Source organism: Pezoporus occidentalis, unplaced genomic scaffold (genome assembly GCF_034315485.1).
Source record: "Pezoporus occidentalis ecotype Australia unplaced genomic scaffold, CSIRO_AGI_Poc_V1 ctg275, whole genome shotgun sequence".
Taxonomy (NCBI): Eukaryota; Metazoa; Chordata; class Aves; order Psittaciformes; family Psittacidae; genus Pezoporus; species Pezoporus occidentalis.
Window position 1 is genome coordinate 366,717 of NW_026914664.1, and position 12,906 is coordinate 379,622.

At 45.3% G+C, this 12,906-nt stretch overlaps 1 protein-coding gene across 7 annotated transcripts in view; it reads left to right on the forward strand.

Annotated features, from left to right (window-relative positions):
- SHROOM3 (shroom family member 3) overlaps window positions 1–12,906 on the forward strand; it is a 144,004-nt gene that overhangs the window by 97,376 nt on the left and 33,722 nt on the right. The window contains exon 1 of one of the 7 annotated variants that reach the window (XM_062624988.1): window positions 9,387–9,441. The exons of the other annotated variants lie outside the window; for them this stretch is intronic. The gene's annotated coding sequence lies outside the window, so the exon portion shown is untranslated. Of the gene's footprint in view, window positions 1–9,386; window positions 9,442–12,906 lie in introns of those variants that run through there. 7 annotated transcript variants of the gene reach the window in all.

A 12,906-nucleotide genomic window follows, 5' to 3' on the forward strand; every position in this document is an offset into this window, starting at 1 on the left:
AACCTCCTTTTACTAAAAGAGGTGAAGTCCAGGCCATCTTGGAAGAGAGAGGGGTGCTTCTGCAGGTCCACGTTATAGGGATTTAGAGGACTGAGAGCTTGTCAGCCCAAACTGAATGGTGCTAGGCACCAGTGGTTCTTGAATCAAAGTTTCAGTTTGCTTTGACTGAAATAAGAATTATTGTAGTTTCCATAAGAAAGTTCAGGCTGTCATTTAATAATCACAGAGGCTTTTCTTCCAGAGGTCAGCAGGCCAGAAGTTTAGGTACAAAACATTGCCGAGAAGCCAATGACTACATATACAATCAGCTCCAGCCTCCCTGACATTGTCCTGCAAAGAGGTGTGAGTCCTGCCTCTGGGAGACAGGCAAGCTGGGTTTCTGCGGGAGCCAGGAGCCTTGGCCAATGCACCCATGTTCAGCAGATGGCAAACAAGAAGACCCTGGATTTTTTTATGAGAAGTTGTGGGATGTAGAATCCTTCTCTCCCTGTTGCATTGGTCTAGGTCTTGGCAGCAGTAGGAGGAAAGCTGAGCTCCTTGTGGGAGGATGCTGTTGGAGTCAGTGAGCAAATGGGCTTGAGAAGGGTGCTGGTGGGGAAAACATCCTTCCTGCATTTGTTTAGTTTGGGTGGACCCTTCTTTAATGTTAGGCACTCTCACTGACCAATTGTCTTTCACTATACTGTTTGCAGAGCACCTGGCACTGTGGGGCCTGATCTGTTCCTGGGCTTCCTCACCTCAGTGGAGGTATATAAATAAACAAGCAGGATAAGACATCAAGTAGGGTATTTTATATGGCTTTAAGCTGACAGATGGTAAATTTACATTAGACATTAGAAAGCTCTTCCCTGTGAGGGTGGTGAGGCCCTGGCATAGGTGGCCCAGAGAAGCTGTGGCTGCCCCACCCCTGGCAGTTTTCAAGGCCAGGTTCAGTGGGGCTTGGAGCAACCTAGTTTAGTGGAAGGTGTCCTTGACCATGGCAGGGGGTTGGAACTGCATGAGCTTTAAGGTCCCTTCCAACCCAGACTGCTCTATGATTTTATAATGCCGCTCTTCCCTAGCCCTGCATGATCCTCACCGTAATTTCTAGCTTGGCTAATGTTTGTTTAGGCAAAGAGTTCTCATGGCCAGCCCTGGGTATTTGGTAACCATGGCTAACTGTCTGGCCTTTGGACATCCAGGTGAACACAGCAGTATCTCTGCTTCTAGAATGGTGTTACAGGTGTAGTAGAAGGGGTGAAGGCTGAACCCCTCTTCTGAGGGTTCCAATTCAAGAACACTCAATTTTAAACCTGGGGTAGGCTGATTTGACCCTTGGCATGGGTTTCAGCAGAACTACTATGATAAATTCTTGGTGCTCACAGTGGCAAACTGACTTTAATGGATGTGGAGGTAGAGATCAGCTTATGGGCAGCAGCACCAGGCTCACTGTAGCCACACTACCCAGTGTATCATACACTCAAGTCACTGGTAAGGAAAAACCTGTTGTCAATGTGGAAATGGAATGAAGCTGGTTTTTGCTAGCTGCAGACCTAGCCTCAAATCAGTGACAGGTCAGACAGTTGAAATTATGTGCTAATTGCCCTTTACAAACACTTATTCATGAATATCCCCAAGTAGAAGCTTATTTATGCTCTGGATTCCTGCAAGAGCAGAGTTGGAGTCTTAGTCTCACCACACAAAGACTACCTTTATATCACTGGACGTAGGGGCAAGTTGCAGAGTGGGGATAAAGCCTGTTGCCCTGAATGAACAATACTTAGAGCCTGGTTTAACTGCTGTAAACCAGGGCAGAGACAATGACAGTGTTTCCCTAATTCTTGTACCAGTTTTAGACACTCCAAAAGCAGGATTTCACAGGCTCCCACTGCCCAACAGCTGCTGGGATGACACCATGCCTCATCTTGACAGTGGCAGTCAAACAGAGTGGGTCATCCTTCTCCTGTCACTCGGCTGTCTCTCTCTTGTGATGCACAGGGATGCTGCCAAGTGTCATCCATGCTATGGAGGAGACCAAGAAGGGTGCAAACTGTCCATTTGCACACTCATCTTCCCAAGCATTTCCCTTTTCTTGGCAAGTGCAGTGTTGAAAATAGATGATTCACTCCTTTGTGATACCCAAGCGGAAAGAAGAGTCGCATAAGAAAAGGCCCTGCATGTGTTTGAAAGTGATGATTTAAGGGGGTTGTTACTAAGTTTAACTTGGCTATTTGTGATGTGATCCATGCTTGCCTGTATTCAGATGAGAGTCACTTCCCTAATCCTTTACATTCTAGTTGTACCAGTGCTTGAATTAGTGGCACTGTCCTTTGGGTTTGGAGAAAGAGGGAGAATTTCAATCCCGAGTTGTTCTTGATGGAAGAGGGTTGGGTATTTTTGATGTAGCAGTGACTGCTGTATTGGCTTAGCTCTGGTGGTAAGGAGAAGGATCAGAAGCATAAATCTGTGCCTTTGAAAGAGGAATCTGACAAAAATGAAACCAGCCCACTTCACCCTGGTTAGATTTCATTATGTTGGGACTTCAGAATGCCTTCAGCTTCCTGGCAACAAGGGCAAAGATTTGAGAATTGTACAAATGTTAAAAGGACATAGTTCCTATGGATTATCAATGTATCTGTCTTGTAAAAAAAAAAACAAAAAACAAAAAAAAACCCTCATCTTTACTATTCTTTCAGCAACTTAAAACAGCCTTGAAGAAAAGTTTTCAGGCAGACAGTAAAAATAGCCAAGCCAAGTGCTCTCCAGCAGTGACCTGATCCTGTCTCGTGTGTTGCAGAGGGCACAGATTCCTTTGCAGTTACAAAGAGGCTCCAGGCTGGAGACAGTCTCTATTTCAGACTAATTTAAGTAAAGTACGTGATGATAACTGATGGCCAGTGCACAGTACAGCTACAGTGGGGACTCGGCCCCCCATGCAAGATGGCTGCATCCTTCTCATGCCATGGCAGCTGGAGTTTCCCTGGATAGATGGGAGCAAATACGTGCTGCAAGGCATAGCTCTAAAAACTAAGCTACAGCTTTGTTGGAAAGATCAAGCCTGAAGTATATTTGTCTTAGTATTGGTTTTCCCATCCAGGCAGGGAGAAGGAAACCATCTTGTTGCACAGCTCACAAGTACTTTTTAAGTGGATTTCCCAACAATATGTTTTTTAAGGTTATGTATTAGTCCTGACTGTTCCAGGCAGATTGTTAGTTCCCAGGTGCAGAGGATAGGGAATAGGGTAGCAACCATTAAAAAGAAACAAGAAAATGCAGGGCTAAAACAAGGTCTAGCACCAGCATATCAACAAATCCCAAATTTTGCCTGTATCTCAAGCGAGGAGCAAATATAAATGCAAACATCCTCACTGAGCTTCATCAGTTGGAAGACCTGGCACCATCACTGTTTCACCCAATGTGAACTTTTTGTGAAAAGATGCAGGGAAATGCTGGGTCTGTCTCCAGGCTTTGGCACAGGCGCCTTCAGCAGTGTCATCTGGCGCAAGTTAAACTGGGCTGGTTCCCATCCTTGGTTTGAGTGCACTCTAGGAGACAGCGTATACCTCTACCTAAGGGTGAGAATGATCCATAAGGAAAACGATAAACTGTGATATTTGAAGTGGGTGTTGTAGCCAAGGAGTTTGCTTTGTGAGACTATCATTTTATTTACATTTGACATCTTTACATTTTTACACGTATTTACATTTGACATCTTCTGCCTGAGAGCTCTCTTCCTCCATGCTAATTTCAAGTGCTTACTGCGCTGCAGTCCAGATCCCAGGACAGTGCTGCTCTGCACTGGGGAAGAGAGCCCTTAAGCCAGCGAAGCCCCTCCAGACCAGGGAGGTGTGTGTTGAGAGGCAGATTGAAAGAAGAAGATTTTGTGGGGCCCTGTAGCTTTGTTTGAAGGATGCCAGACCTTTAGGCTGGAAACTGTTGGCTATCACTGTGTGAAGCAAAAAAGGAACTTAGTTTCTAAGTGGCTAATGACTTTACTACCTTATTTCTGTCAAGAGTTTCTCAGGGGTGATGCTGATTAATGTCATGTCCTTTCCCCAAGGCTATCCCCTTCCTCTTCCATCTTGTCAGGCTCAGCCTGACACCATTGATTAGGCTACTTGTCCCTGATCTGTGAAGAATAAATATTGACACTGATGGCTGTTTAATAGGATTTGGGTTTGCTGTTCACACTGTGAAAGAGTTTGGCACTTCTAACTCAAATGACAATTTGTGTTTGGGACTGGCTCCACAAAGACTCCTTAAGACATCTTAAGTGACCTGTGAGGAAAGTCCCATTAAAAGCTGATAGGCATTTAGGCTAAGTGGGGTTTTCTGGGTTTCCCAAGCTCTATGAAAGGTTCTTTATCTTCACAGTAGCAACTTCATGTTCTGGGAACCCAACAGGAATTGGGCATTTCCCTGGAAATCAAAGCCAAATGCTGATCTCTGGTGTAATTTCTCTTAACTGTTCCTGGAGTCACTTTGCCCCATTGGTACTCAAGGGCAGCATCACTGGCCTTGACCTGACCTCCTCCAGGTGAGTATGTGAGCTTCCCCCAGGCTCCACAGGTGCTAACCGAGCCCTGCAGCATATTTGAACATCCCAAGTCCCAACTTCGGATCTAGCTTTGAACCCAAGGAGTGATTTGGGTGTAGACTCAGGGTTGTCAGACCAAAGCACAGTAGACAAGGTGATGGGAAAGAGTTATCCTGTTGGCAGGGCACATAAAAGAGCTCCCACACAGGGCTGTGTACAGGAAAGATGCTTGTAGTATCTCCTGAGCAGGAGAAAGGCAGAGGCCTGAAATTTTTGCATTCCCTAGTCATGACTTCTTTACTCTTAGCAGTTGTTCATGATTTGGTGATGATGTTATCAATCCCATTTCTAAGGCTGCATGAGACTTCATCATGTAGGGAGAAATGAGTTAAATCTTTACTTAGCTGTGCTGTGCAAAGACAATGTCTGAGAGACAGCAGAGACCCAGCTGCTGGCCACTGGGAAGGGTTTTGTGGCTCCAGTGTAAGTTTCTCATCCATCTCCTTTCAGTGCTAACCATGAGACTGGAGCTTACTTGTCTTTTCCACCCTCACACTGAAGCATAGTACTGGGTGAGAGAGACCTATCTCTCATCTGATAGGTCTTGGCACGGCTGTGGTCTTCATCCTGTTCCAAATTGTTGGATAGTTCTCATCTCTGCCAGACTGGCAGATGATAAAATGTATATGAGTAACCAACAGATATTGATTTATTAGCTTAGCAGACAGCATTTCTGTACCTTGCCTTGGGCACAAAGAGTCACAAAGTGCTCAGAGGGCAGAGCCGTTGCTTGGGACACTTGTAACTCAGATGGCTTCGGGTCCATGGCCTTCACTGCCCAAACTGATTTGTAGCTGCATTTATGGCTGGAGTTATAAAAATATATGATATCACTGCTGCAGGGGGACAATAACCGCAGCAATTGTACTCCTTAAAAATACATATGTAAGGAAGTGATCAGCCAGATTGCAAAGCTATAGTAACTTCATTTTCCTCCTTGCTTTTCTATGCTACAGTCCCTGAGAGCTACAGGTCTCTGAACTCTGTACAAAATTATGCTGCAGATGCTGCAGATTGTGTTTTCTAAAGCAGCTGACCAACTCCTTATCTCCTTACTCTGTCTATACTCATTTCTCACTTGAGCAACTCTGATGAAGTCCTGAGGAAGTAAATGGATGCTGTGTTGAGTAAGGGATTCAGGAATTTGTCCAGGAAGAGGTGGGTGAGTGGGATGGAGAAGCAGCTCCTAAGAAGCAGCTCATCTTCTGGGGATTAGGCATTGCTACACCCATGAAGGAGATACAGGTCTGAACACTCCACCCCTCATGTTACTGCAGTTCAAGTCTGACATACCAGGAAATACTGTGAAATAATCAGGTGAGAGAGCAGAGACAGCTCAGCTGCAGACTTGATGGTGAATGTTCCCCATGCCTTTGGCAAATGTGAACATGAGGCTTTCTTCTGCCCTTTCTGAGTGGAAGCTTGGATTTTCACTCAGTACCCACCACTTAGGTGAGTATTTCAGCTAACAGCTGAGCTACTGTTCCAGCACATCAGTAACAGCCATATTTTCAAAGGAGAGCTACTAGGGTAACATTTCAGGACTTAATTCCTTAAAGTACATGGGCAAGCTGGGAAGAGAGACCCAACTCTGCTGGTGGAAATGATTAATGCCCTTGCTTGCTCATCAGTGCAAGAGATCTCATCCATCTGCCACTGGGACGGTTCATGTAAGCACTCCCTTAATTTTTAGCTTTAAAGCATTTAAATTGTGGGTCTGAACTGACTTAGTTTGGTTTATCTTTAACATATTAGGAAGTGCTCAGGCAAAGCAGTGCACCAGCAAATCAAGTCTGGCCCCAGCTCCTGCTTGCTGCTGGGAAAGGTTCCTGGTGAGGGCTTGTCTTGCCTTTCAGTCTGCATCCCCTGGTCAGGTCCCAGGTGGGACATGCCTTGCCTGACAGTCAGACCCCTCCCTAGGATGGTGCTTTTCTATCTGGATAATGTCACTGTTGGGAAGTGTAGAAAGAATAATTCTGGAAAAAAATACCTTCTGCTTATTGGATATCTCTCTTTAAAAACATCACTATTTTTTCATCATGGAGGGCTTGTAGTCTTTTCCCATGGAATCATTTGAATTCTGTAATCCTAAAATGGAAACTAGTCTTTATTTTATATGAATATGGCTTTTGCTTCCTTCTTACAGCTGCCTTTCTTTGTAAGAGCGGCAGTTATTCTGGATTTTATTTACGGTTGTCTTTAGAGCCGGCTTGTGCTTTGTTTTGTACATAAATGCTGTAATTTATACAGAATGACTTTTGATCAGCACTGGTATACCTTGGAACCTGTAAAAATAATGTGATTGTTTTACCTGGGTGTGGTAGTCATGCTTAAAGGGACAGATGTGTTAATGATTCTTCTGCTTGCAAGAGTGCTGCAGTACATTGTCTTCATTTTGGGTACCTCTGACTAACAGATCTGAGCACTTCTGCACCTCAGAGAGGGTCTATCCCCATCTTTTATAGTCAGGTCTGAAAGACTGTTCCCTGTGGCCTCGCAGTCCATGAAGAGGGGTGATGCTCTCAGTCCCCAAGCAAATCCCACAGCATCTGGTGTGACTTGATCTCTCTGAAAAAAAATAGAGATTTTCAGTAACAGTCCAGAGCAAGTCTGTAGATAGTTCTGTTAATCATGGGGTGGAATAGAATGAAAATTACATTTCTCTGTGGTTTTACTTTTGTTTTGAATTAAAATGATTCCATGGGAAATTACTACAAGCCCTCCATGCTGAAGAAATAGTGTGTTTTAGAGAGAGATAGCCAATAAGCAGAAGGTATTTTTCCCAGAATTATTCTGTTTTCTAAGGGGGGTAAACTCCCTGACTACAAGGTGCAGGAAAGCATTTCACTTACAAGTAGAGTTGGGGTGTAGAGATTGCACTCCACTATCAAGCAGTGGTACAAACCAAGACAATTGGAGCCTCTTGCTTCCCACCTCCTGAGAAGGTGAGATCTCCCCTGAGCAGGCAGAGGGCTCAAGAATTACCTTTTGTTATTTATCAGTGTGTACAGCCAAGGAAGGGTGGGCTCCAGTGCCTGAACAGGCTCTCTTGGTGGTACTGTGGCACAAACAGTAAGCTGTAATTGAGTATAACTGTAAACTTCTATTACAAAAAGCCAGGAATTAAGTAGGGATAAAAGCTAATTTCTCAGCCCTACAGGTTCTTCTTTCCAGCTAGGGTTCAGGTCTTTTTGGCAGGGAACCATACACTCTGACCACCGGCTTGGCAGTGCAAGAAAAGACTCTGGGCTTCAGGGCTGCGTGCCCAGCTGCTGGCCTGCACACTGAATTCACACACTGAACTACTCATGCAAAGCAGGGGAAGGCCCACAATTTAGGGTGTCTTAAAAGGGTGGCAGTCTCTGGGGTTGAGGTCTGGGTGCAGTGGAATGCCCATTGTCATACCTAAAGACCAGAGTGAACACTCCGTATTGTGGACCCAAGTGCAGCTGGCACAAACCAAAAATGTGCATGTGAGTGCCTTTCTAAGTGCCCAGTAATCTTTCAGGGCAAAACGAGGATTAGGTCTCTCTCACAGACAAAGAGGGAGTTCATTTTCTCAAAGGTCCCTTGGCCAATACCAAATGAAGTGAGGAACCCAAATGAATGCGAATAGTCCTTTCAGACCTCTGCTTGCCAACAGGTACAGTGCTGAAGCAGCTTGCGTGTGTGTCTGTGCAAACATGGTGCAGCCAGATTGAGGGATTGGGGTCAGGTCAAATAAAACTCCGTCCAATCTCAGAGAAAATGGAGAGCCAGAAAAACTGCTATCAGATAGGACTAGGCAGTATTGCGCTGTCAAAATGCAGTCTTCTTTCTCCAGACATTTTCTGGGTGGTCCTGGAGGTCAGTGCTCATTGTTTAAGTCAGAGTCGCATCAAGTGAAGAGCCTTTCTCAGAGCAAAGCTGTGTCTGAATTATTTCCAAGTGACTTCTCAGCCTTTCTGTTTCTTTGCCCTGGAAATACCATGTGCTCGGGATGACCACATGGGAGCCATGAGACTGAAAGAGATGGGTGCTTGAAGGTGAGATGTATCCATCTAAAATTGGCCATCCCAAGAGAGCTCTGTGATTTCTTAGCCTTTAATCTGTCTTCAAGCAATTGAGGAAGCAGCAGTTTTGGGTTGTGAGCATTACTGACCCATATGAATCCAATATGTGGATATTATTGTTTCTACTTGAGACTTGGATCTCACTGCAGAATTCTGGGAAGAATACCTAATTCCATCCCAAGATTAATGTGCTCAACGAGCCTTATTGAGATTTCAAAATCTATCTTGCTCTGTGTTAGGATGAAATAGTCCTTCCAGGGGTTTTCACAGATGGAGCTTGTTGTGCTTTGAGTTGTTACGGGAGCAGCCTTGAATTCCTTGTCTACCTTATTAGACTGTGGACTTGAACCTGGCTCTTGCCCAGGTGAGTGTCTCAAGTGGCAGGCTACAGATTTTACCCAGGAACTGAGAGACTTTTCCCAGCAAAATCTTTAATCAAAACTCTGCAGGGAGAAGTTTCAGTTCAATTTAGAGGAATTCTTCTGATAAAAAATTCCTTTGTCCACATATTTCCAGTTGGTCCTGGCTCTCTGTGTGGCTTGAGTGGCCCCATGAGCACAGACTGACAAACCTGTCAGCTAAGACCCACATGTGCTCTGTCCAGGAGAGGACCCGGCCCTCTGCTCTGACGCACAGGGCACTTCCACTTCAGCTAAAGGAGCTTCTGAGAGTCTGACAGCTATGTGGATTATGGGCTATTTCTGGACCAGCCACAAGAGGTAACAAAATAAGCAATACGTAAGCAATCCAGTCTTTTCACTTGAGGTGGAGCAGGAGGACCTGCAAAGCAGCGTGCCCACTGGTGAGAGCAAGGTGGGTGCCTGGGGTGAGTGTAGTCAATCTCCTCTTCTGCAACCCTTCCCAGGGGAGCCCTCTCCTTGGAGGAGGCAGGAAGAGAAGGCTTGCTGTTTGCCAAGAGATGAGTGACTGTAGTGAAGGCAGAGTTTTCATTCACAAGGAGAATCCATTCCTGCTTATCAGCTGCTGAGAGCTTGCCTGGAGCCTGCAGGATGAGGATAGCCAGAGGTGAAGCTACCCAGCTCCCTTATGTCACTTGGGTGACATTGTGTAACATGGGTGCCCTGAGGATAAACTGGCAGCCCTAACTCCTTCAGCTCTCTCCTCGCAGGGCTGTTGGAGTAGAGTTCTGCTTTGTTGCTGCTTCTCCTTTTTTTTTGTCTTTGCTGTGCTGTTGGATGTTTCTATAGTTGAGGAGGGTTGCCTCTTGTTTTCTGGTTTAAGACAAAGGAAAAAAATATCAGGAATTGCCTACTGTAAAACTTGGAAGAGTTGCTCCTTGCTTTAATCTCAATTTCAGAGGTGTCAGTGTGTGAGCAGTTATTTTTGGAGGAAAGCTTTTAATTCTGATAGCATTTATAAACACTTCTGTCACTCCTGAATGACTTAAAAATCAGAAGTTAAGCTCCATGCTCTCTTCTAGGAATAACACTGAACTTAGAAGTAATGAGACATTAAAAATTACTAAAACTATTAACATTTGGAGGTTGATCCTCTGGGTCTTAGGTCTTTTGTTACTGTGGCAGCAAACCTGGTGTTAGCTTAAAATAAGTAATCACGAATCCAGGAGTTGGAACCATAGAAAACACCAAAACACCCATTTTGAAAAATTTAAAGACAAAAACTTTAATTATTTTTAAATATAGTTCCAGGTGCTGTGTAGGGATGAGTGCAACTGTATCCTAGTCTCATACCTGGCACTACAGACTTAAGCAGAAAGGCCGAGTACAGGGTGGTAGTGCAGATGGAAGCGTAAGGCTGATATGCTGGAACACAAATGCTCTGAGTAGTCAAAACTTCAGAAGTTTAATTTTGTACAGCTTCCCTGTGTAAAAGATGTTTGCTCTTTGAGTATTACAGCCAGGCAGCTCAACAAACACTGCAGCCATTCCTCAAAGCAAGCAATTATTTGTTACCGCCATTGCTCAGGGAACATGGAATTTAATAATTATAATTTAAGAATATTCCTTGAGAATAATATCTCTGTAGACCCTGGCTGAAATTGGACAGCCAGTTCAGGCATAATTGTTGGGGGATCTGCTAGGCAGAGGCATGCACCCCCACTTAGTGTCTGGGCTGGATTTAGGAAACCAATCTGTACTGGAATGTGTATAAATAAGGATAAGGCAAGTGAGAAAGAAGAGCCAAAAGGTGGAGATAAATGGCATGAAATGTTTCAAGTATGCAGGTAAGCAGAGGTCAGCACAGGAGGGAGATAAGGCAGCCAGAGGAGGTCAGTCATATGTGGTCAGAAGCAAAGGATGTCCCTAAAACGGTGACTGAGTTCTGCTGGGATTGTGGCAGTCAAGAAGGGCGTGAGGCATGGGATGGCACCAACAGGCAAACCAGTCCTATCAGGCCATACTTTTAGATACAGGAAAAACTGAGCAGAGTGTCTTTGCACAGCTACTCATTAACATGTGTGGTATTTAATACCAAAGGCACCATGGAAGCATCAAGTATAAATAACAATTCATAATTAAACATGAACTTTGCAGAAAAGGAAAGATTTCAGAGGCTGCTGCCAGCCTCAGGTGGGAGGTAAAGGGGTTTTAAATAGACTGTGCTAGGTTTCCTGTCTCCCACTTGAGAGCCCTAGAAACAACATGATAACACAAAGGAAACTGCAGGCCACTCCTTGCTGGAACTACATTTTAGCTATGCAATTGTGAGGCACTTTGCAATATCCAGAAATAAAACACAGCTCCGAATTTAAGGAGCATCCCGGCAGGCTGGGTGCTGGTGCAGTGAGCCATCACGCTGTGCCATCCAAGGAACAGCCCAAACTTGACAAGAACAGTCACCCTGAGGAGAAGGTGTGAGTGGTGGTAGTCAGGATGCAAGGTAGGACCTCAAGGATGGTCTTTGCACAAGGGTAGCTGGTTCCGTGCTATGAGTGAAGAATTGGAACAGGCTGCCCAGAGAAGTGGTGGAATCGCCACCCCTGAAAGTGTTCAAAAACCATGTAGGTGAGGCCCCTAGTTTAGTGGTGGACTTGACAGTCCTGGGCGTAACAGTTGGACTTGATGATCTTAAAGGTCTTTTCCAACCTGGTTGATTCCATGATTCTATAAGAAGTGTCTTTATAGACATAGGCTGCTGCTGAAGAGCTGCTGGGCTCCATCCCTGAGGCATGTATGCTTCACTGGTGGAAGGAACCTCATCTCTGTGTTCCCCACTGGGCTCGATTAATGGTGTTATTTATAGACTGGCTGATTAGTTTTCAAAGTCTTACTGAGCCTGCTGCTCCACACAGAGCTCAGTCATTATAGATTTTTAAGAGGTTCAGGAAAAACTCCATCGCATTTCCTTCTTATCCCTGAGCAACAGCCCTCGAGCCCATGCAGACACTAATTAAGGCTTCTTTGTCTCTGAGAGGTAAACCCCAAAGTTATGCATGCCAGCAAGCATGGGTTTCTCCCTGGGCGAGGGGAACACCCAAGCTGCTTAACCTCCCACTGCTGATTGTGAGGGTCGGATCTGTGTTCATCCATATGGGAACACTTGGAAGTGACTTACGCAGAAAGCTCTCCTTGCAGCATAGTGTAGGTCTGTGTTGTCTCTTGCTTTCTTTAGGTGGTTTGGGAGCTGTTTTGGTTTGGTTTGTGATTTTTTTAAACAAATAGACTCCTGTGGAGACAGGCTGAGAGAGCTGGGCTTGTTCAGCCTGGAGAAGAGAAGGCTCCAGGGAGACCCTAGAGCAGCTTCCAGTGCCTAAAAGGGCCAATAAGAAAGCTGGAGAGGGACTTTTTACAAAGGTCTGTAGGGACAGAACAGGGGGAATGGCTTTAACCTGACTGAGGGGAGATTTAAATTAGACATTAGGAAGAAGTTCTTCCCTGTGAGGGTGTTGAGGCCCTGGCACAGGGTGTTCACAGAAGCTGTGGCTGCCCCATCCCTACCAGTGTTCCAGGCCACGCTGGACAGGGCTTGGAGCAACCTGGTCTAGTGGAAGGTGTTCCTGCCATGGCAGGGGGCTGGAACTGGATGAGCTTTAAGGCCCCTTCCAACCCAAACCGTTCTATGATTCTGTGACCGTAAGTGCTGAAAGATCATTTGGCTGTGGTGACTGGGAAGCTTTAGGCTCTTACTCCTCTACATCAGTTTCTCAGGCTGCTGATGACTCTTTAATGTACTTGCTGCAAGGGCTATTTCCCATTTCTAAGTATTGTAACTGGCTACTTCAGGGGTAGCTGACTGGAGAGAAGGCATGAGCAGCTTTACACATTGGAGGAGTACAGCTGTTGTGTAGCCAGGGAG